At 38.9% G+C, this 24,773-nt stretch overlaps 1 protein-coding gene across 3 annotated transcripts in view; it reads right to left on the bottom strand.

The window, feature by feature from the left end:
• Nucleotides 1–24,773, bottom strand: part of LOC146004284 (major facilitator superfamily domain-containing protein 6-like) — a 94,688-nt gene that overhangs the window by 33,631 nt on the left and 36,284 nt on the right. Inside the window, exon 1 of one of the 3 annotated variants that reach the window (XM_083142991.1) lies at nucleotides 20,858–21,090. The exons of 1 other annotated variant lie outside the window; for it this stretch is intronic. The gene's annotated coding sequence lies outside the window, so the exon portion shown is untranslated. Of the gene's footprint in view, nucleotides 1–619; nucleotides 745–20,857; nucleotides 21,091–24,773 lie in introns of those variants that run through there. One more of the 3 variants, XM_083142992.1, reaches the window with a different exon arrangement.

Raw genomic sequence — 24,773 nt, 5'->3', positions numbered from 1 at the left:
GTAAATAATCAGGGAATAGGTTGTTCAAGTTATTACCCCTATCCCTTCCATTGGCACAGATTTTCTTTCGAAAAAGTCAGATACCTGAAAATATTCGTAAACTTGGCACTAACTACTAAAAAAAAGAATTTATACTCCCTTCCCCTTAAAGTCATATAACCCTATAGTGCTACAGCCCAATATTGGGCCAAGGCTTACCTACCGACTGCTGGCCTCCCTCCCACGCGGGCCACCAAGGGGGCGTGGAGATCTCCAGCCAGACTAGGGGGATGGGTGGTCGGCCTGACCGACCCCCAGCCGTTGTAGGACTTCGCAACCGGATTACGCTCACTCACTCGGAGCTCCGCAATTTCCTCACGATGGTGGGTTGCCACCGGCCCTATACACTGGCCAAAAATTCCCGGAGACTGAACCCGGGATCGAACCTATACCATCCTGCAACCGCCGCCCAAAGCATGGTGCCTTAGACTGCACGGCCACAGAGGAGGACCCCTTAAAGTCATACTCCTCATGAAATTCCTAGTCATATTACTATAAATAACTCTGTGCTGCTTCATCCTTACTCATGTCACATCTGAGTTTTAGCCAATAATGTAGCTTGAATATGCATTTCACTTACCAAACCTGCAACAGCTCTTTTCATTCAGCCTTGGTAAAATAGTTATCTTAATGTAAAAAGGAACACAATAGTGTCACACAAAAAAAAGTTAAAGGAATGAAACTCCACAGCAGAACAAGAACTTTCATGTGTGTGTTAAGGATATCAAAAAATTGAACTTAGATACTTAAATCTTTTAATCTCATCTGCTATCTTTGTGATAACTGGAAAGTGTACTTCTTTTATGGTAACTATATGACAGTTTAGATAAGGAATCCCTTATCTGCCATTAACATTGATAAGAATGTAAATTTTTCATGGCCATGTTTGTTTTTATTAACTCCTTCCTGTAATGAACTCTTAATGCAACCATAAAAAAAAAAACTAAAAACATATAACCATGGAAAAAAAATTCGAAACAAATTTACATCAATTTGCCTTTGTCATGCATAGTGATGACACCAAAACAAAATGAGTGGCAATATTTTCTGCGAGGCCAATCACATTTAACATGGCCCTAAAAACCATACAAAAACATGGAGCAGCATTTATTTATGTAGTTGTTCTTGCCTATGTGGGGACGGGGTAGACCATTTACTGAGGGAGGTATATGGTCATGTCCCCTTCTGACACTGGCATTGGTCCTGCAATCTGACAGTCTTTTATTCCTCCCACAGGCATTTGTATGATAAGTAGCTGAGATAAATATCTATACAAAGGTAAACAAAAATTCTGGTATAACCAAGAGCGTAAATTGACTGATGGATTGATTTGGTTTATTTTACTTTGCTTTTCTGCCACTTTTGGTAAAATGAGAAGATGGTGAGTGATGATATGAAGAGACTGATGAAGGGACACTCACAAAGAACACCCAAGCCCAGGCTTGGATTCGAATCTCAGACCTCTAGCTTTGTAGCATGCTGTGTTGTCTGCATAAAGGTCAGGCACTCATTACCACAAGTTTGCAGCATAATGGATATTTATCCTGCCAAAACTCCCTTTCCCTGCTTCTGATATATTAATTTAAGGCAGAATGTCTTTTAAGTGCCACAAAACAAGCATTTCTAGGTGGTATTCTCAGCAGTTGGATGTGAGAGATATTTGAAGGTCTGCTTAATGCTGATAATTGTGTCAGATACTAAAATGTTCATTGGTGGTAAAACATAGTTAAGATCTTTCCAAGGGATCGAGCACTATGACATCAGGTTGACCACAGTTGGTTTGGTGCTGAGCTGCTTTTCTGAATGCCTCAAGGTGGGCTGCCTGATGTAAGGTGTGTATGTAGTTGATTGTTCATTTCTAGCTTCGTATGGTCTTTGGTAATAGTGTCTCCTCATTCAAAGTCTACTAACGATTAGGAGGATATTTCCAGTATGCTCCTATTGACAATGGCGTATGCAGAGTGGGGGCTGAAGGGGCTACAGTCCCCCAGAAAAATCTTAAAATGATCCCCGATAACCACTTTTGTGTTTGAATAAGTCGTTTTCAAATTTAAAGGGTGGTGCTGGACTTTTGTCTCACCCTGTAGTGCTGACGTCTACCGCACTCATACATAAAATCTGAAAAGTCAAAAAGAATGTTCTGAAGCCCATCCCTACTACTCCCTCTGTATTTTCTTCAATTCGAACACTGCTCTCACTCCTATCCTACTAACTTAGAAGAAAAGTGAATCGCAATTCAGCATATTCGTGTCACAACTCTGTATCATTTTTGCCGCATTTGCAACAATCCTAACATTTTTTTTTCATGCATCTTTGGAGAGTCTCATTTTTCTGTTTACAATAAGGCTTAACACTTTTGATCAAAGCTTATCCTCAATCCTTCCTTTATTTGTTGAAGCCACCGCTAGGTCATTTGAAATGCTAGTTCCTCGCTCTTTGGAGTACTTTGTAGCTACGCAAATCTGTTAAACATTTTTCATTCGATATTCTTGTGTGATGAAAAGTTAAATATATTTTTTCGTTTATCCTTTCATTTATTCTGGCACCTGCCCCCCACCTCCCGTTAGCTATATGACAACACTCCTTCAAGCATCTTGCACCAACTTCATGTGCAGCTTATTTGTGAAGTCCTCTTTCATTAGTGGCGATACAGTCACCGTCAAAATCCACAGTCAGCATTCCCTGTCTGGAGGTTTTTCCAGCTCATAATTCCTGGTACTTTTGAGTCTTCCTCAACAGAGTCTATCCACCCCATCTGTAATATTCCAACCTTCCTTCTACCATATATTGTTAATGTCAATGTCAGCTTCTTGCATTCTTGTCAGCTCTAGTATTTCATAGATGTGTCCTAGGTATCTCAGTCTTAGTGAGCATGAGCGTAAGTTGGGGCCTGGTTTTGAGGGGGCAGAATCAGACTTAGGGCCTAATTTTGAGGGGGTAGAATCAGACTTGGGGCCTAATTTTGAGGGGCCAGAATCAGACTTGGGGCCTAATTTTGAGGGGGCAAAATCAGACTTGGAGCCTAATTTTGAGGGGTCGGAATCAGACTTGCAACCTATTTTTGAGAAGGCAGAATCAGACTTAGGGCCTAATCTTGAGGGGGTAGAATTAGACTTGCATCCTATTTTTGAGGAGGTAGAATCAGATCTAGGGCCTAATTTTGAAGGGGATCAGACTTGCGACCTATTTTTGAGGAGGTAGAATCAGACTTGGGGCCTAATTTTGAGGAGAAGGTACTCGAGAAATTTTCCACCTTATAAAATATCGCGTCCAGGATTATTTACTAAATAACTGACGTTTGCGAAATCAGAAATATTGCTCTTTATTACTTTGCTCCCCAGGTCCCTTAATTTGTAAATTTCAATAAACCTGAAAATTTTGGACGGTAAGTGCTCCGCCTGTGTTAGAGAGCCCTGAAAATCGGCACGAAGTGGACGATTTTGTGCATCAGCTACAACTCAATCTCCCGTTAATTCAGAGCACTTGGCAACGCTGGAAACGATGACTCAAGACGGCGCTCAACCATGCTACAATCAGCTGATCGTGGTTACGCAATACGTTGACACATGTGAACGAGACACGCTGGTGGATTTTGCTGAAGCCGTTGGAAAAAGAGAGCGGCCTGGCGTTGCCACATCTTGTTCGCCTGTTTACCGTGACGAAGACACAAGTTAACGAGGAAATTACTTTCAAGTTTACGACTGTCCTTAAGTGCGTTCCTTTCGCTTTCCACTCAACAAGTTTCCCCACGCAGGAAGCTCAAGTAGGCTATAATGAATTCATAAACACACGCTTCAACATAATTATATGCGCTTCGTAGGCTCAAACGATATTCGACAATCTTTCCAAAAAAGCTATTGAGTTACGGCAAAGGTTGTCGAAATGCCGCTTTATGCTCAGATGGGGTAATCGGGACTGGACTTATGGTAGCAAGGGACGTATTTAAAGGAGGGTCCAGGGGGTCCGTGCCCACTCCATCCAAAGACGTAAACTTACCAAGTACTAAAAATAAATATTGAAAACAGGGTTGTTAAAGGTCCAGGAAGCCATAAATTCTATTGGCTTCCGCTGCAGAACCGGAATCCTTTTTCACGCACAATTTAAATTCGGTCCAAGTTGCGTATTGTGTCATTGAAAAAATGTTACAGGATCGTATTTTAATTGATACCGAAGAAAGGTTCCTGGACAGTATTTAAATTGATGCTGAAAACAGGTTCCTGGACTGAATTTAAATTCATCATGAAAAAAGGTTCCTGGACCGATTTGAAATGCTTTACTGATAAAAAGGTCCAGAATCCATTTACGCTTGCTGATTTTCTCTCCTGGACCGGATTCAACCTGATTCAAAATATACGTGTTTAGCATTTGTTGTATAATCGAGGTTATTTATTTCTGCCGACTTACGCAAAAAGGCAATTATTAGGTTGGGATTCAATCCCTCTATCTCTGGAGTAAGCGAACGAAAACAAGTCTCTGCGCAAGTGACGTGAGACGGCTCGACCAATGAACACGTGAGAGGGAATGGGATTGCGTGGAGGCGGGAAAGCGACTGCAGTTACCAGCCTTCGCAGTAGCGTGTACTGCTTCGTATTGCCTTCTTGATTCCCCCTTCTCTGCCCGCTATGCCCGGCCTCGCTCCAAAGATGGATGGGACAAAGTTTACATGGAAGCTAGATAATGAATACTTGCTGTTAAACCTGTATCCTTATACTGTCTTTTACCTATTTATGTGATAATAACAATATTAATTAATTTATCTAATTTGATAATTATTACTATAAATAGACCGATTAATTAAAACATTGTTATATTATTATTATTAATTATTATTATTATTGTTATTATTATTGTTATTTGCGAGATACTTGATTTGGACCTCTCCCGAAATATATTTCTAGATACGTGCCTGGATGGTGGAAAGACAAGGTGGGTATGTGCAACGCGGTCCCGGAAACTCTCCTGACGCATGACATCAACTGAGTTGTAGAAACGAACTACAACACGACTCAGTTGAGTGGCGCCAACGAGCCCTTGGGGCCTGAGCCACCCAATAATGTACCTGTTATTTTATTTTATTTCAGAAATAAAGTTCCCGCGCTTAAGAATTACTAAAGAATTCTCACATAAAAAGTTGTTACATCTCCAGTATCCCATATCATTTACGCTACATCTTTACAGGGGTTTCTAATCAAGTGGTCAAACTTACTGATTTAACTGACCAAAATAACAAAAAAAAACTGACCAAATACTCACCAATTACTGACCACTTTCTGACCTATTTATTTACATAATATTTCCAATAAATCGTAAGCCTAAAAGTTAAAGTGGGATTTCACAGCCAGCCATCACACATTCTTTCATTGATGATAAAACAATATTTTCATTACAGTACAAAATAAGGCAATAAATGAAATGCAAAACATATGTTGCCTTTAAGTTTACCTTTGGTTTCTGCTGGAAAAGTATTATAAATAAACTCTTGTTTCTCTATAGTTTTCTGCACTTCATCGGAATGGATTCTTCTTTTCTTCTATTGTTTCCTCCATATAAAATAACATAGTAGGAAACGTGGCTAGAGGCAATAATATTAGAACTTTTCCGTAATTGAAAAAAGCTAATACTCAAGAAATGCCTTCATCAATGGTAGGAGCAATGATACAAAATATGACTTACCTATAGTCGAATTGTTTAAAGAGAAAACAATCAGTGGGACGTTGTAAAGGAGTAACATTTTTAAAAAATCACAAATTGCATTCGCGCAAAGAGAAATTACCAAATTCACTGACCATTTTTAAAAATAATACTGACTTTACTGATCATTTAAAAAATACTGACAAATTACAGACTATGATGAAAAACTGACTTATGCTGATTTTACTGACCACTTTCCACCCCTGTCGTTACTATGAAAGTAAAGGGGGATAATGGCTTATAACCAGGACGAGGATCGAAGCCACTAAAAACTCTCAAAAAGCCACCGAAAATACAAAATAGGCACTAAAAGTTATAAATATCGGAAGATGTTTCGTGATTCTCCCAAACTAGGTCCTCAAGAAGCAGTTATCTTCCAAATAATCACTTATGACTAAAATAGGGGAAAATAACCACTATAAAATTCATGCATTCCTCTCAGAAATTGCCTGAGACGGTTTTTAAACATAAAAGACCACATTTTCAGATCAAGGATAAAACAAAGAAATTTAGAGTAAATCCTAAACCTACTTATGACAAATAGTTAAAATTATATCGCCGCTCTTCAATCATTAGATGCAAGTTAAGTATAAATGGGCATTTCACAAGGTTCACAAACTAGCTGAAATCTCTGTGACAATCCTAGTCTTCAGTACAGTGTGTAAAAAAGCCTTTTATAAGTCTTGCCGCGCAACAGAATGATGGATCTATACTTTCTCTCATTTAACTGCCCTCGCTATTGAGAAGGAGGAATGATAACTCTTGGAAATAACGCAAGCGGCCGATGTGTTCTCCAGGTCAAGGGGAGAATTGCATTTCCTCCATAGACCAGTCACTAAAGGTTTCATGTAGGGAATAATTCCGTAAAAGCTGAATTTTGGTCAGTTGTTAGAACACTACTAGTAGTGCAAAATCCCAAAAGTCCCCGCCCCTCCTCGCGGTGCTTCCCTCCCCCAGCGCCCCCCCCCCCAAACATCAACTCTCAGTTATTAACCTATAACTCCGTAACCAATGGTTGTAAGCATGTCATCTTTCTTTTCATCTTAATCCTCATTAGATGGGCTACATAAAAGATCCTCTTTAATTTTCGATAATGTTGGTGACTTTGCTGTAATTTAAAAAATAATCTTCAAAAAGTGAACTTTTTCTAGTACTTTCTGAAGTTTTTGCCTTGTAACTTTTGAACAAATTAAATGACAAAAATTTGTTTCGAATAAAAGTTGTAGCCTAATTTATAAACTTTAAAACGATATCAGCTTTAATATATTTTAATGAAATATGCGCCATAAAATGTGTCTACAAATGGAGGACAGAACCAAAAAGTGTGTCTTTATTACAGTCCGGCCGTTAACTCCGAAATCATTGACTTCTCGATAAAAGCATGAGACTTGGTAGAATCAAATTGTTATACCACTGAAGACATGCTCAGTCGAGCAGCCAATCGCCATCTGCGTGTTGATGGCCGCCATCTTGAAAAGAGTCCGCCATATTGGATATATTTGATTTGATATATCTCTGGAACGGTGGCACCTGTCAACTTTAGGATTTTTCAGAAATGCTCCAAATAGTGTAAACTTTCATAATATATAAATTCATCTATTTTTGAAAAATGAAAATAGTGATCTTGTAGAAAAACTCACTGTAATACTTTATGTGAATAACTCCGAGTTAAAAGTCTTAATAATTCTCGAACCATACAAAAGTAGCTATTGTATATTTGGTAACGTTACGAAATGTTTATTAGAATACTTTAGATGAACTGAACCCTTAAAATACTATTTTTTGTATTTATAAATTTACTTTAAATAACATTTTTAAGAGAAATTCAATTTAAGTACAGTGTCTCTCAAAAGTTTTAGGAGCCCGACCCTGTGGCCGAGTGTTTAGCACATCGCGCTGCGACGCCAAGGGTCCCGGGTTCGAATCCCGGTTGGGCTTGGTTGTTTGTGAATGTCCTTTCATCAATTTCATCATTTCATCACTCATCCCCATCTTCGCAAATTAGCCAAGAGGCACAAAACGCGAAGTAAAATAAACTAAATCAAATCAAATCAAATCAAATCAAAAGTTTTAGGACAACGACATTTTAAACTAGGCAACCCAAATTACGTAAGGCGCTGGTGGGTTGCGTGTACGAGTTAGGCTCAATTTCAGGGTTGCCATATGCACAATAGATATTTATGAAATACGCGAAAGGAATAAAACCAAGTATTATTGTATAAAACTCTAAAAAATATCAGTATTACATTTGTCGCAAATAAGAAATAGTTTCTCAAAGAAAGAAAATCGATTTTCTAGTATGTCATCGCTGATGAGTCTACACAAAGGAAAAGAGGATAGAGGAAATGAAAAGGGACAACAAATGAGAGGAGAAAAGAGAGAGCGAAAGGGGAAGAGGAAAAGTAACGAAGGGGAGAAAATATAGGACAGATGTGGATAGGAGAAGTAATGAGGAGAAAGATAAAAGATGCCAGGAGAGATGAGGAAAATGGAGCAAAGAGAAGAAGAGTGGAGGAAAAGAGATGAGAGGAGAGGAGGAGACGAGAAGAGGGGAGTTGAGAGTAGAGTAAAAGAGAGAACATGAGAAGAACGAAAAGAAGAGGAGAAGAGTGCAGTGGAGTCGGAAATCTAAGAAAGGATAGGAGATAAGAGGAGTGGAGAAGAATGGGATGGAGACAAGAGAAGAGAACAGGAGGGAAGGCGATATGACATATAAGCAGAGGAGAAGAAGGGGAGAGAAGAAAGAGAATGAGAGGAGATAAAGGAGACGAGAGGAGAGATGAGGTATTTGTAGAAAATACCGTCTCAGCGTCAAGAAATGATGCATTGATCAAAATATTGACATGAAACATTCAATAATATTTTAAAATGAATTGGAGAATGTATTAGATCGGTGCGAAATGCTTTTTGGCTGAGTTCAGAGCGAGGTAAAATCTGGCACGTAAGATCTTTGATTCTACGTTTTAGACATATCCCATTGTGTTCATTGTCCAAGCAGTGTGAAACGGAATGATTCCGTTTGAAATTAACGATAGGGGAGGAGAAACGTTAAATAACAAAACCTCCATTTCAACGAACTGAGAAGTGGAGAAAATTTGGATAATTCTTATAAATATGAAAATTACATTCATGTTTTTAGTGGTATAATCGCAGGTAGAATCAAAGATCTTACGTGCCAGATTTTACCTCGCTCTGAACTCGAAAATTAAAGAGGATCTTTTATGTAGCCCATCTAATGAGGATTAAGATGAAAAGAAAGATGACATGCTTACAACCATTGGTTACGGAGATATAGGTTAATAACTGAGAGTCTATGACATTGATGTTTGGGGGGGGCGCTGGGGGAGGGAAGCACCGCGAGGAGGGGCGGGGACTTTTGGGATTTTGCACTACTAGTAGCGTTCTAACAACTGACCAAAATTCAGCTTTTACGGAATTATTCCCGACATTGGCATTTTTTTGTCCTTCATTGACTAGGCTACCAGTGACTTTCATTGTTTCTAACATTCTAAATATTTCAAAATTATTTTCTTCCGAAGTCATATTTATTTCGCAAAAAAAATTAAACTCTTCGAAACATTTTACTTTATTTACTTATTATATTATTATCTTATAACATGAATATTTACATCACTAGTTTCGTCTCAAAAAATACGATGAATTATGACATTACAAATGGGGAAACTATTTTTAACCATTTTTCACCTGTCTCTTATTACTGAAATAGGCAACTAGAAACAATGCAACTTACGGCAGTTCCCACGAATAAAAATAACAAATACCTTTATTAAAACGAATCGAATGGAGATAAACTCGAGAATTGAATTTAGGCAGTAACCCCCCCCCCCCCAGCAAAGAGAAGGTCAAACACAAAACAGCATCCATGAATAAATAATAATACATATTGTTGGGTTTGCAGGCGTTACATGATTGTACGCCTACATTAATACACATTGCAGGCTGCATAAGCTCAACAAGAGAAATTCGCGTACATTGTGTGCAAGTAATGTTTGCTCCCTACAAAATGTTCTCGGCCCATTCCCCCCCACCTATCCCCAACAGTCGCTTTCCATTGGAGTCGTCAGTGAATCCCTTAGCTTAAATTGCTAAATGATTTTGCAACATATTTATCATGTTATGCACCAGTAACTTCAATTAATTCTTGTCTACACAAATTCAAACTCTTTTAATTCGAATGGCCACGTATATAAGATTTGAAACAAGGTTTTGACGCTAGTCAGGAGGGAAGCGCCGTTTGGTGCCCCCGGCCCTTTAGCTCCCCCTGCTATTCTTTGTGATTGCACTCTCATCAATTCGCATCTGATCATAACTCATTTTCATCGTCGCGATTAGTCAAAAGTGGAAGAAGAGCGACGTTAACATAAATATGATTGTCATCCACAGTGTTTCAACAGAGGCTAAAGTTCTCTATTATAAAGTACAAAAAAGTTGATCCTTTCATCCATTCCATCACCATCAATCATAGACGTGACATTGAAGTAAAAGCCAAGTAATATAAATGGTCTGCTATCTGCAGCAAATTTATGATAAAAAGTTGCATTTGAAACAATACTCTTTCGCTCATTGACGGATTTGGGGGGATACGCCCCCCCCCCCCCCACTTCCCAAAGCCGCGAACAAGTATTATGAAAAGAGACGACATTGTTACATTGTTATATTCCAACGAACAAAAATATGTTCGAGCAACAAAAAAATAAAATATACTTTCTGTACTGAAAAAGAATACAAAGAAAAAATTGCTCAAATAAACTAATAGTTACTGGATCTGTTTGAAAATGAAATATGCCGCCACTGAAAATCGAATCCGAGACATCTATATTACAGGCCGAGTGGCGGCGATTGGGTCCCAAAACCTGGAAGGGCAAGGTGCCAAAACTGGTGGGGGGGAGCCAGTACATTTCCCTTCGTAGATAAGATTTAGTATAGTGCGGCGCCAAAGTGGCGAAAACTGGGGAGGGGGCAACTGCCCCCCTTCGCCCCCCTAATCGCCGCCATTTCGATAATATTAATTACAAGTTTTGTGTCCCCTTGCAGAAATTAATATCAATCGAGGTTCATAACTTTTCCCTGTATTTTCCAGTACGCTAGATTTCCACGCATAAAAAAATAATGAGAATTCAAAACCATTTATGCGCAAGAAAAATCGAAAAATTAAATTTAAAAAATATTGTTACATTTTACCTACGTAAGGCAGAAACTTTTGATACATCGCTAAAACATGGATGTCGGAGTATACCTCGAACCTTATTTACTATAAATAGTGTAGTGTAGTGTACTATACATTGTGTCCAGTGGCGGCGATTGAGTTCCAAAACTGGGGAGGGGGCAAGGACAGTTTACTTTCCCTTGGTAGATATGGTTTAGCACAGTGCAGGAGCAAACGTTGCAGAAAGTGGGGAGCAACTGCCCCCCTAATCGCCGCCACTGTGTACTGGTTACGTAAATCATATTGCAAAATATTTTGTTTGACAATGGCCGCGGTGGCGGTGGCGGTGGCGGTGACGCCCACCCAGCGTCGAATGACATGGGTACCAGGGGGAAACCCGGGGGTAGAGGCGGTCAGGGGCGTGATGCTGATCACATCACCCCACTCCTGACCTGATCAAGAAAGTTTGGGTGTTACCCCCACACTCCCTATACGCCTTCATGGCGTGGTGCTAAGCACAGGGGTGCACTTTACCTTTTTTTTACCATTCATTAAACAAATTGGAACCCCTTGAGTAATGAATGATTTCTTCGGTCAATGTTTGATATTAATTTTCAGAACTTTTTGTGCTCTTTCATTCCTTAAAAGTTCTTCCTTTACCTCCCCCCAGTGGCGTACGCAAGGGGGGGTTACGGGGTTTAACCCCCCCCCTTGAGCTTGTGAAATATTATGAAAAATGCTGTGGAAAAAAATTTAAATGGCCAATTTACCACAGTCAAAGATCTGGGACAATACTATTACTATTACTACATCTACTACTACTACTACTACCACTAATAATAATAATAATAATAATTTGAATTATTATTTCCATGTAGCATGAAGAAAAGCACAGCATTCCAAGCACACGCGTCTTTCAGAGTGATGCCTTGAAAATAAGCACAAGTTCTTGAAAGTGAAATATGAGGGTAACTATGATTTAAAAGAGAAATAAAATGTTTTGTATTTCAGTTGCAACAATGTTCAATACTCTGGCGTACGCAGTTTTTTTTGGGGGGGAGGGGCTGGAATAGTAAATGTGTATAACACATGGCTTCGTTTTGGAGGGCAGGATGCATAATAAAATATTTCGTATTTTTGGAGCTTTTCAGTCTATTAAAATTGTATTCAAAGACAAAAATGGTAATCGGGACTCACTTTAAAAGAGGTTTCGTATTTACACATTTTGATTTTTTAAAAGTTCTTAACGGATTTTTATTTGAAAATTCTGATTTTCTCAAAATTTTGGTAGGGGCTGTAGCATCATCGGTAGAGGCATGCATATTTCGTTTTTGACAAAAAGAAAACGAAATTTGAAATAACACATTGCAATGTTAATTTTTAAGGTTTCTGAAAGGTGTGAGGTGCATTTTCCTACCCTGTTTTGTCACGAAATGATGCGAAATGAACTGCAAAATGCGAAATAGACTCTTAAACACGAAATTTACCGTTTATATACCGAAGCGACACTTTCTGAATCTGAAGTATCCTGTGTGTTATGCAATTCACGGAAAATTGATTAATTTTGCTGTAAATATTTGAAAAGCAAAAATGGACTCCTCTATACAGGAATAAACTTAATATTCTGGTAATGATTTAATGTGCTATTAGAAGGGATATGTTTATTTTGTGTAATAGTGCAGTTTTTAAATCAATTGGGATTATATTCACATTTTTAAAACCAAAATGTAATTTTATATACCGCTTTTTCACCGCTATAACAGCGAAATTTCATTTTATTTACAGCTTTTGAACCCGAAATTGACTCTGTTTTTATACTGAAATTTTGCTTTTTTATTTACCAAAAGTATGTGCCTCTAACCATCGGCCATGCCTCTACGTACGCCAGTGTTCAACGAACATGTATTTTTTTTTGTGTGAACAATGAGAATTAACTAAAGAAAGTTCTTGGTTCGTTGTTAGAGGCTAATGTATAGACAAAGGCTAGGCGGACAAGAATACAGTCACCAGTCTGCCTTCCCATTGTATTATTTACCGCAGCACGTTTGAATGTCTCTCTTTAAAATGTCTCACCTTGTTGACTAGACAATTATTCAAACGACAATAAGCTTAACTATTGGAAAATGTTTTGTTGGTAAGAACAGTGAGACAATCCAGATGTGAATTATCGGGGACATTTATGCGGGGAAGAAGCCGGAAAAATTCGAACCAATTTCGGGAATCGAATCCGGATCTCTCGCGTGATTGTCAGATGCTCTACCGACCAGACCACCGCAGCTTCTTGGATGAGTTCCATACTTTAATTATTTCAATTTAATTTAATATATTTTCTTGTTTTATGGATTTTCTTCACCCTTAAAATGTCTCACCTCGTTGACCATACAAAAAACAAAAACAAAAACAAAAAAATGCTCCCAGGATTTGATAAAAATTGAATGATTAGAAAGTAATTTCTTTCTATTGTTTTCATAAATGGTATATTTAGATCTCTACTACATAATAGTAGTAGTGGTATTAGTAGTATTATTAGTAGTAATTCAGCTAATTAATTAATTATAAGTATTATTAAATAATTGTGATTATTATTATTTAATTAAAGTATAATAAATCAAAGGTAATGTGAATTTGGAGAAAGTTTTAGAAATAACCCCCCCCTCCCTTGATGAAATCCTGCGTACGCTACTGCCTCCCCCAACCCCCCTTCACCTCGGCACGCACCACGGGATCAGCTGAGTCAGTATCATCATCACTTAGCAGGAGCCTACAAAACCTTGTATACTTTCCAAAACATCCGGGATCTTCTCTAACCGGTGTCGATTCTTTACTAAACGCATGGCCATGAAATTAGGCGGGTGACAGAAGTTCGCGCTGTTGCCACGTCGCAACACAATCCTTTGTATTCCGAGGTTTAAGAGCAGTCCGGCAGGTAGATATGGGAATCTATTTCTGGGGCCTGTAACGAACTATCAGTTCACACGATCAGCAGATTTGTATCGAATGGGACTCGAAAGTGCCCCAGAGAGAGGTCAGTCTGACGCTCGAACTAGGCAACGCAGCCTCACGTAAAGAAACTGAATTAGCAACGTCTCATTTACTCCAGGTAGACTTGACAACTACTGTCAGTCCCCTAAAACGGGCGTTATTGATGGGAAAGCTTTGAGGGGAGGATTTACTGGGATTAAAGGTGGACTTAGCATATGGTGCTCAGAGGGAAATTGATCTTTCGGGACTTTCTTTGAAGTAAAGTGACGCTCGAATCAGGACTTCCACTTCATGCTATCCCAGGGATAGCTTCGTGGTTGCCTTTGTAATTTCCTTTCACTCTCAGATAAGACACTACAAAAGCGATAATGTGCTATGAAAACAATATCACGCCAGCAGAGGCACTGTCAGTAATTTTCCCGTTTTCTTTCAGATAATGCATTTGTCACAGCACACACATGTGTTGCTTATCGTGTCTGATCTGTTTCCACAAAACAAAAAAAATCATAACACTCCACAGGTTCTGTATCCGTATCTTATTACATGTTTTTCCACTTTTCATCAGAAAGAGTAAATATTAGTGGCAACCGTGAATCTGTCACGTGGGTCGCATAGGCGCCGACTTTAGGGGGGGTGCACTTTCTGCCCCGTCCCCAAAATTCACGTAGAAAGACAGATATTATGTATGTATATTTACATACATAAAATGTCGTTTATGCCAATCTTGCACCCCCAAATTTATTTTAAGTTGCTGCCTCGTGCATACATATTGGATAGAAAATGCACTTTTTCGAGGATTCGTAAAATCGAAATAAGAAAAACAAAACGTCAAAATTCTTTGTCAAAGTCAAAGTTTGTTTTACGTCGACTTTGATTTCAGATAGACTAATCAGGACTGGGCTTGCAATTTCAAGTGGGATCCGAACCACTGTGCAATGTGCCCTCTGACGAAGATCCAAGCGGACAAAGACGTATTTCGGGGGTTCCCTAAGAGTCCGAAGCCCCTCACCCCCAAAGACTTACTAAAATTAAATAATAAAAATAATGAAATAGAAAAATAACTAAAATTAAATAATGAAAATATTGTTGTTTAATCGAAGGGTTATTTATTTATTTATTTCCGTCGAACTTATAGGAAGGCAAGGATTACATTGGAATAAAACGACTTTGAATGACAGCACCAATTACTTATAATACTTATACTTATAATAATACGCATAAAATATTAATCGGGAACTTTACTTCTCGTCAACTGGATCTAACATCTTCTTTTAATATATTCAATAAATATTCAATTCTTTATGTATTTGACATTAATTTCCTTGCCAAGGCAGTCGTTATTTTTTAAAACGTTTGCCGACCTTAACTATGCGTAAGCTAGATAATGAAAACGTGCTGTTATATCCTTATCCTGTATTTTTACCCATGCATGAAATAAAGATGCCAGGGGTCCCGGTTTCGAATCCTGGCCTGGGCATGGATGTTTGTGAGTGTCCGTTCATCAATTTCATCATATCATCACTCATACCCATCTTCGTAAATTAGCCAAAGTGGCACAAAAAGGGAAGTAAAATAAAGCAAATCAAATAAAAAATCAAATGAAATAAAGATATAATAATTAATATTATTTTAATTAAATAGAATAATTATTTAAATTTAAACATTATTATTATTATTATTATTATTTTGAGACACTTGGTTCAGACCCTCCCCCCCTCCAGAAATATCTTTCTAGATACGTGCCTGCAACCGGGAGGCCTTGATTACAAGACAACGGCGTTACTACTACGCCATCGGGGAAAAGTAAAGTTGTGCGTTTTAATGTTATCTATGCCCTGTAGAAGTTTGTGGCGATGTACGGCGACATCTTGTTTTCATCCGGCACATGCGTACGCTTACTTACAGCAGAGCACTGCCTCCCTCCCCTCGAAATAATTTCTGGATCCGCCTATATTACTTAAAAACAAGCTACATCTATCCGTTTCAATATGGCGGACTATAAATCTATGTAGAAGAGACATTATAACAAACAATGGTAAGCACTAAAAGAATCAAAAATAGGCAGGAAAACCAGGGACGGCGCCAGAAAAATTTGACTGAGTTGGCAGGAGCCCAATTTTGATAAATTAGGGTGGGAAGATATAATATTTATGATTTTCACAAATACATATTATCTCGCCCTCTCCTACATTCCTTTGTACATCTTTCGCCTTTTCTCTATGCTGTTGTATGTAATATTTATCTTTTTCCACCATTTTCTTCTACTTGTATTAATCCCCCCTCCTCTATCACTTTCACAAGTGATATATCTCGCTCGTGCGGGTAATCCGTTCGCCAAATCTTCTGATTAAATTTTCCTTAACCCACTCCAATCTAGAAGAGATTAGCAAGTGACTCCATGTCGTCACCTGTTCTAAAGCCGCTTAGCTATCGTTCCTGTGTCAATCTTGACATAACCTTCCTTATTTATCTCATTAAGTGTACCTTCCCTTCATTGTGTCTCCCTGCCCATGCCTTTCAACTGCTCACTGTGTACTTCGATGATAAGGATGAATTGTGATAAGATGAAATAGATGAAAGGACAATCACAAACACACAAGGTCCACGGAGGATTATACTGCATGTGAGTAGCAGACGCCAGAGCCTCTGCAAAATACAGTCCAGAGTGTAACGTGGAAGAAAGGTTGACATTTGGGTGGCAGATTAGAGTATATTGCTTAATTCATGCGACAATTATGAAAAATATGGAACAAATTCTTTACAAATTCAAGAGGTACCGAAGGCTATTTGTATGTGTGAAAGTAGCGCCGTCCCTAGGAGAGGGTCAAGGTCCCACTCTTCGTGGAGGAGCAGTCTAGCAGAAAAACTATTTGAAATGTAATGTTAGCGTTTTAGATTCGGAAATTAAGCTATGTCAAAATTCGACATTTATCCTTACGCAAGTTTCAACTGTCCGCCTGTATTTGCTACTACTGATGTACTTTCCAAAACGAAATAGCAAGTTTCTTCTTGCGATACAATGTTGTATGCCCCATACATTAATCATTCAAGAATGATGACATAGTGTGTGATAAACCCCGACAATAGCGAAGAAATATTTCTTGGTTTTGTCCATCATTCAAATGAATGATTTTGAATATACAACTTCAATAATAAGTTATAAAATGAAAAGAACACTGCTTCTTCGTTCAGGCTTAAAGAATGATCCTTTTACTTGGCTCATAGGGATGTTCCAAATTGATACGTGTAGCCGTCTCTATGAAGCTTTGTATTTAAGTAATGCCTCTTAGAAATGTTTTAAAGTATTAAAAGTATTTAAAGCATATTTTTGTTCATTCAGCATTGTGAATTTTCACACAAAATAAAACTAAAAATTGCAAAAAAAAAAAGGAATATGTACAAAATGAACATTGAAAAATCGATGTCTTCACATGCTGAAGTAAATCGTGACCTCATTGATGCAGGAAAAAGAGGTGTTCGATGTGGTTCAATAGAAATATGCCTAAAGATTGAGAAAACAAACACGTATACGTATCTTAAAACAGTTTCAGTTACTGGCAATTGCTACACGAGCGAAGAAAAAGTCTCCCATTACCCAAAATGCTAGGTGAAAGAAGCCTAGTCATGAATCGAAGTTCTTATGCATACGATATGGACGTAATGTGAAGAGTTTCTTTTATTTATTTGTTTGGTTTTTCTAAATATTCATCCTGTATGGTTTTGTACTCCCACCTAGGGAAAACTGCACTTTGGCTGTAAATAGATTGAGATATTGTAATACACACTTGTAGTCACAGAAGTGTTAACTCATGCAACCTTTCGAACCGTAGGGACACAAGTTCTGACTGCACCGTTTCCTCAAGGAGATTTTAGACCAAAGCGACATGCGACAAACGATATGAGGATTTCACACCAAAGCGACATGGGTCCTTCGGTCCAAGGCAACTTTCATACCGAAGCAACACAGGTTGCTTGAAAACGAGCCAATCAATAGCAACATTTCACATCGTAGCGGCATGACGGGAAGCACAGGCCAGCGTTCGGTTGGTGAAATCCTCAAGCCATAAGTGTCGCGTGCCGCTTGTCGCTTTGGTGCGCAATCTCCCTAAAGCAACACACTCATTGAATCGCGCATGTGCGAACAACAAACCAAGGCAACATGTTGCAAGCTATTGAGGAAATGGCCCAGTTTGAGCGACAAAGCGACACGTGTGGCTTATTGTGTCGCCTAGATTTCTTGTTGTAAAGTGCGGTTTATCGTGTCGCCTATCTGTTGTTCGCACAATTAGCAGCGAACGCTTGCTAATAGACTGAAGGCACCATGTAGCTTGTCACTTAATTGGGAACTCCCCCTGTACCGCGTCGCTTCGGTCTGAGCACCCTTCCTTTAAGGAGCTTTCCGACCGAAGTAACAAGTAGCACGCCATATGAACGTATCGTTTGCTGTTTAGACCCTCATGTGCAATAAATATTATTTTACAGTCAGGAAGTGTGTGTCTCTAGTGTGACAGTGTGAACATCCCGTGTCGCTTGTCCCATTGGTTTGAAAATCATGGCACTAAGTAAGTTTTGTAGGGTTCCCCTTGTAGTTTCATGCAATCATCATTATCATCATCGCATCGATTAGTTTAAATCAGAAGAAAAGAGACTGTAAATATCACAAATACTAATGCTTCAGTGTGTACATCCTTAAAAGAAATGATGATGATGATGATAATGAACCTAATTCATACACAAAAATTGAGTTGCCAAGAGCATTCCACGCGTATTTTTTCTCCCGTATTATTAACGAAAGTATGACGATAACAGGGCGTGGTCGACTGTCTAGAATGTTCGTTAATATCTTCGCGACCACTGTACCAAATATCATACCTAGCAATTATCACATTCATAGAAATGCTTCACGTAAAAGAATCAGACGTTGCAGCGAAAACTCCATTTACTTCCATTATAAGCAGACGAATGCCATGCACGTGTACCGACACCAGCGCCTCTAGCGGTATCATATTCGAGTGGAACCAGCCAGAGATGCCAGAACAGTGCCGTTTTCCACACTACGTTATTCAAGGCGCTGTAGAATAGAATAGAATTTATTTCCAGTATGAGCCTTTACAGCTATACATACCATACAAGTGAAAAATTTTCGTGTACTTTCCCTACACCCTTCCTCCTTTTAGTCTGCTTCCACCTTCACACTGCTTGGGAGTTCACAAACACTATTTCCTTTCAAATCTTTCCCTATACTTGCACTGTTACCTGAGTGATTCCTAAATTTTCTCAAATTTATTTATTCATTTATTTATTTAGTAACCCTCCCCCCCCCTTCACACATGTTCGCTATCCCCACTGAGGTTCTTTGCTCTCTTTACCCAGGCGTAGTGTAGGAAAGTTCCCAGATTCCCTTATTTGCGCCTCCCCCCTCTCGGTCTCTCCCTCCTAATAACGCTTGTCATTTAGGCGCTGTAGTCACGTGCACGTTTAATGTTGGCCGGGCGTCGGAAGAAAGCACAATTTAACAATGGAACGCAACGTGCACAAAACAATCATATCCCTCACAAAACAAAACACAGCATGCAAAATTTCAATCCGACAGTGTTGCCACATACAGCGCGAGGCTGTTGCCACATACCCTGCAAGGCGTTATGTGTGTTGCCTAACTCTATGGCGGAGGCAGAACTTGCATTTGAAAATTTGCTATTAAAATCCATTCGAATTGGCCTCTGGATTCACAGCCTCTTTGTGGGGCCTGTGTTGTGGCCTGTCCATGTGGGTGTTGGTGTCGCTCCAACCTTTCAACGCTGGATCACCTGGTTCAGCTGAAAACCCATATTTAGGATGCTTTTGTCAACAAGGAACATTTAGTTGCAGTCTTCTTCGGTAACATATTCTCGAATGCATAACTAATGAGAGTTTGGAAAAAGTTGTAACAATAGTTGCAATCTTGTCCAGAGAATTTGAAAACCAAAAGAAGCAAAATTTTTTTTTTACTTCCCTTTACCACTTTTGGCTAATCGCGAAGATGAGGATGAGTGATGATTTGATGAAATCGATGAAGGGACACTCACAAAGAATACCCATGCCCAGGCCGAGATTCGAACCCGGGACCCCTGGATTCGTAGCCCACTGTTGTAAGTACTTCGCCACGGAGGATGGAAACAGTCACATTGTAACACACAGTTATATTATATATATTTGCTACATTAAAAAAATGTATAGTATATAACTTTATGTTATAAGCGTCGCTTTATTGCCACGGGGGGTAATCGCGACGATGAGAGATGATCGAATTGTTGTTTTAAGTCAACTTTATGCACAGATAGGCTAATCTGGACTGGATCTACAGTTTAAAGTGTGCAATGTGCTTTCACCGGGAATCGAACCCTTGATTACAAGGCGACGACGTTACCTCTACGCCATCGGGGAGGCCTGTTGAATGATGATTAGATGAAATTGATGAAGGGACACTCACAAATAACACACATATCCAGGCCGGGACTCGAACCTCGAAACTTCAGTGCCAAGACCGTACGTCGACCACTTAACGTCCTCGGCCACTGTAAACTTTTACGGGGCATGAAAAACATATTGTGGAATTACAGGACGTCGTGTAAAAATAGCATGTCTTGCAACGCTGATCATACTAAGTATATACATATAAAAAACACTAGTATTTTTAAAAGTAACCAACAGTATGACAAATTGACATTGCAGTATTTTTTACTTGTATTAAGAGTTTTAAAAAATAACAAATTGATCTGGATATTTCATGAACCCGTAACACCTCGGCCAACCTGCTAAACCTGACACAGATTTCACTTGTTCCATGCATGCTTAACACGTTGCCATAATCAATCAATCGTCTCGATTAATCAATGGTTTAAAATACGATAAATAACCGAAATACTGTACAGTACAGTAAACATGTAATCCTACACAGATAAAGTGAAAACGATTGATGAAGTGTGAATGTGAACTTACCTTCAGTAGCTCCGAACAACCCACAGGATCTCCTAAGCAACCACGTGTGACATAACCAATGACAAAGGTTACATTCTCGGTTTCTTTTGTGAAATGCCGTCGCGAAGTCTGTGAAGTGAAGAAAAAACTTATATACGACAGTAACAGCTTTTGACGGTAGTTTAACGCACACACACGTTCACGCACGCGTTTATCAAGAATTAAAAAAACACTTTCTGTTCAACTGTCACCGATTCAGGGACGGCTCCCGAACCAAGTGAACACACAGCATCGGCTTAAGTGCCAGTGTTGCTAACTCACGACTAACAAAAGTTGCAGAATATCAGACACTTATTTCTTCCCATGCTCCCTGTTTGGATTATCTTCCCCAAGGTTTCTCCGACTGATTCTTATGCATGGCATTTGCAGTGCTGAGGATGGTACACAGAAGCATAAGCGCACAGAAGGAGGGTTATGAGGACCTGACCCCTCTTTTCAGATCTTTATATCTCTTAAGAAAATAAAACGACAAAGCATTCTCCCTGATGTCATGAAGGCACAGAAAAGGGTGTAAAGATTAAGGCTCCACACATTCACGATCTCGGCCATTGTAGAGGTGATATGATCAGCACCATGTTCTGGTGGCCTTTGCTTCATGCCAAGTGCCCAGTTATGGGGACATGGTGTGAAAAATTTCCCACCTTAAATCAACTGTCTCTGCAATCGAATCCGGGTCATCCCGTGCAACAGTCAGGCACCCTACCGACTTTTTTAAAAAATAGTTATTATACTTTTCTTCAGTATTTTCCAATCATGTATGTGTCTCTTATTTCCAATTTCTCACATTTTTATTTAGTGTCGCAGAAAACTGTGATATTCACTACGCAACGGAGGTCGACGACGAGTGGACGATGAATATGGGGCAACTTAATCATATCCCTCCACTTCCTATGCATAATTACATTCAAAATGTTTGAATTGACACGAGTGATCCAAACATAGCTTGCATGAATATGTGATTTTCAAAAATTACAACAAAATGTTCTTGTACTACGATTATAAGTTGGGAGGGATAGCCACTGCAGGTACCAGCCTTCACTCTTATCCCTCGACCCCTCCCCACCGCGGCCTTGCTCCAGAAATAACCGGGACAGAGTATAAAAGGTAAAGTTCCGCGTACATATAGCACCGTGCCATGAAGGCACATTTAGGCCATATGGGACCACGGCTCCACACATTCTCGATCTCGGCCATTTTTGAAGATAATGTGATCAGCCCCGCGCTCCGACCGCCTTTAACCCCCCCCCCCTCCCGGTTTCTCACAGGCACCCATTAATTTGAGGCTGAGTGAGCCTCAGAGTCATTTTATGTAGGGAGAAGTCCTAAAAAATTAGATCACCCACCCCGGGAATCGAACCGGGGTCTCCCGCGTGGCAGTAAGAAGCTCCACCGACTAGAAGAACCTTACTACTCTTGCATGTAATTATGAAATACATGCATTAAATATGTAATTAACACCTGCATTCATCTCACTTCCAGACGATCACATCAAAGAATTCTGTAAAAAGGAAAGAGATATTGACACCCCTTTGTTAGGTTATGACCATATTTTCCTTTCCTTCAGAGAACCTGAGGCGGTGACGAATAGATGTAGCCATACCCCAGCTGGAATGCCTCTGATGTACACTCACCTGCAATAAAAATGGGATCCTTAAATCCTGAAATACTAGATTCCCAGCCGGTCATTATGTGTGTTGCCTAAGTTTACGGCAATAAGTGGATTTAAATAGCAAATTTTCAATGGAAAATTCAATTCCATCAGCGCCGTAGAGTTAGGCAACACACATACTGCCTCGCAGGGAAACGAGTTTCAGGATCTAGGTGTCCCATTTTTATTGCCGATGAGTGTACGAACATATTACATGTTTTTTTTATTAAACCACCAACCCCTCTGTCTGAAACCGACGCCCTTCTATCTTCTCTAAATTTACAGGATATATCAATCGCTGAAGTAGAATCAGCAATAAACAACCTTAAACCTAAAAAAACGGCAGGGCCTGATCTTATCCCCCCCTACGTAATCAAGGGGTGTGGTGAAAGTCTAAAATATCCGCTACATATACTCTTCAACCTTGTAATACAAACATCGAGATTTCCAGATAAATGGAAATTGTCCCAAATTTGTTCCATACCAAAAACATCAGATAAATCTCAAATTTCAAACTACAGACCAATTGCGATACTCTCTGCGCCAGCTAAACTATTAGAACAGATTCTTTATAAACACTTTTTTGCTCACGTAAAACCAATTCTCTCCTCGCACCAAAGAGATCTGTCGTGACGAACCTCGTAGAAATTTCAAACTTCATTTCCACTGAACTTGACAACAGAGGTCAGGTAGACGATATATATACAGATTTCTGCAAAGCGTTCGACACTGTAAACCATGATATTCTCTTGAAAAAATTAGCATTTTGTAACTTCTCCTCTTCCCTCGTAGATTTAATGTGCTCGTATCTCAAAAACAGAAAACAATACGTAAATTATCAAGGTTGCTGCTCCGATGAATTTGTAGCTGGCTCAGGCGTACCTCAAGGTTCTAATCTTGGTCCCTTGTTGTATTTAATATTAATTAATGACCTACCAAAACAGCTTAGAAATTCCGAGAACTCTTATTCGCTGACGATTTAAAATTCTATAGGAGCATTCATAATGAAGATGATTCCATTAAATTACAAGAGGATATCGGAAATCTCAACGCATGGTGTAAAGCAAATAAAGTTAATCTAAACCATAAGAAATGCAGGGCCGTAACATTTACCCGATTGAAATCCCCCAATAAACTATAACTACGAAATAGCACACACACAAATAGACAGGCCAAACTCAATAACAGATCTTGGTGTAGTGTTCGATGATAAATTATCGTCTCAGTTACATATCACAAAGACTGTTAATGACGCGCATAGAAAACTGGGGTTCATTATGAGAACTGCAAAAGAATTCAATGAAAATAAAGCGTTGTTATCATTACTTAACCTATATGTTAGGCCCAAATTAGAATACGCATCTATAGTGTGGAGTCCACAAACCAGTAAACAAATAGATCTTATTGAAAAAGTTCAAAATAAGTTCACTCGCTATATGGTTTTTAGGATAGATGGTGCATATCCAAAGATGACACCTTATAACGAATTACTAATTAAATTACACATTACCTCCCTTGCAAACAGAAGAACCATACATCAGCTCCTTTTTCTTTTCAAACTTCTTAACGACAAGTTGGATTTTTCCTTTCTGCTTTCAAAAATAGCTTTCTATGTACCCCATCCAAAGTTGCGATCAAGAAAGCAACTCTTTGCAATTTCCCGCACCCGTACAAAATCCGCAGAAATGGCTCCCCTGCGAAGAATGTGTAGCTTGTATAATGAATGGTTAGAGAGGGGCATACACTTGGACATATTTGCTAAATTTTCTGAGTATAAACGCTTTTTAATGGACAACATTCTTACTTAATTTTTTATTATTATTTTATTATTATTATTATTATTACCTTCTTTATGTGTGTATATATACCCATACATATATGAATGTAATTGTGTAAGGTTTGATTCATTTTGTATCCACGGTAATGTTTAAGGACGATATATATAACCTCTATATGTATTTTTTTTATATCTGAAATGTGTATAAATAATATTTTGATGTGTATAAATCCTATGTAAGACATTTACTGTGCACTGTAAAAGGGCAGATGCCTGTTGTGCGCAGGATAATAAATAAATAATAAAAAAAAAGATTGTTCGAGTACATGAATCTATTCACCTACTGATATCACATTGTGGAATATATTTCCTCTGGTTTAACCGTAGGGGTTAGAGATATTCTCTCTCAAGATACTTTTTTATATAGTTCAAATCAGATTATTAGTGCAGTC

The sequence above is a fragment of the Lepisma saccharinum genome, chromosome 21, assembly GCF_977018435.1.
Source record: "Lepisma saccharinum chromosome 21, izLepSacc3.1, whole genome shotgun sequence".
Taxonomy (NCBI): Eukaryota; Metazoa; Arthropoda; class Insecta; order Zygentoma; family Lepismatidae; genus Lepisma; species Lepisma saccharinum.
The sequence above is the reverse complement of the archived record's forward strand: the minus strand, read 5'-3'. Positions and strand labels throughout refer to the sequence as shown.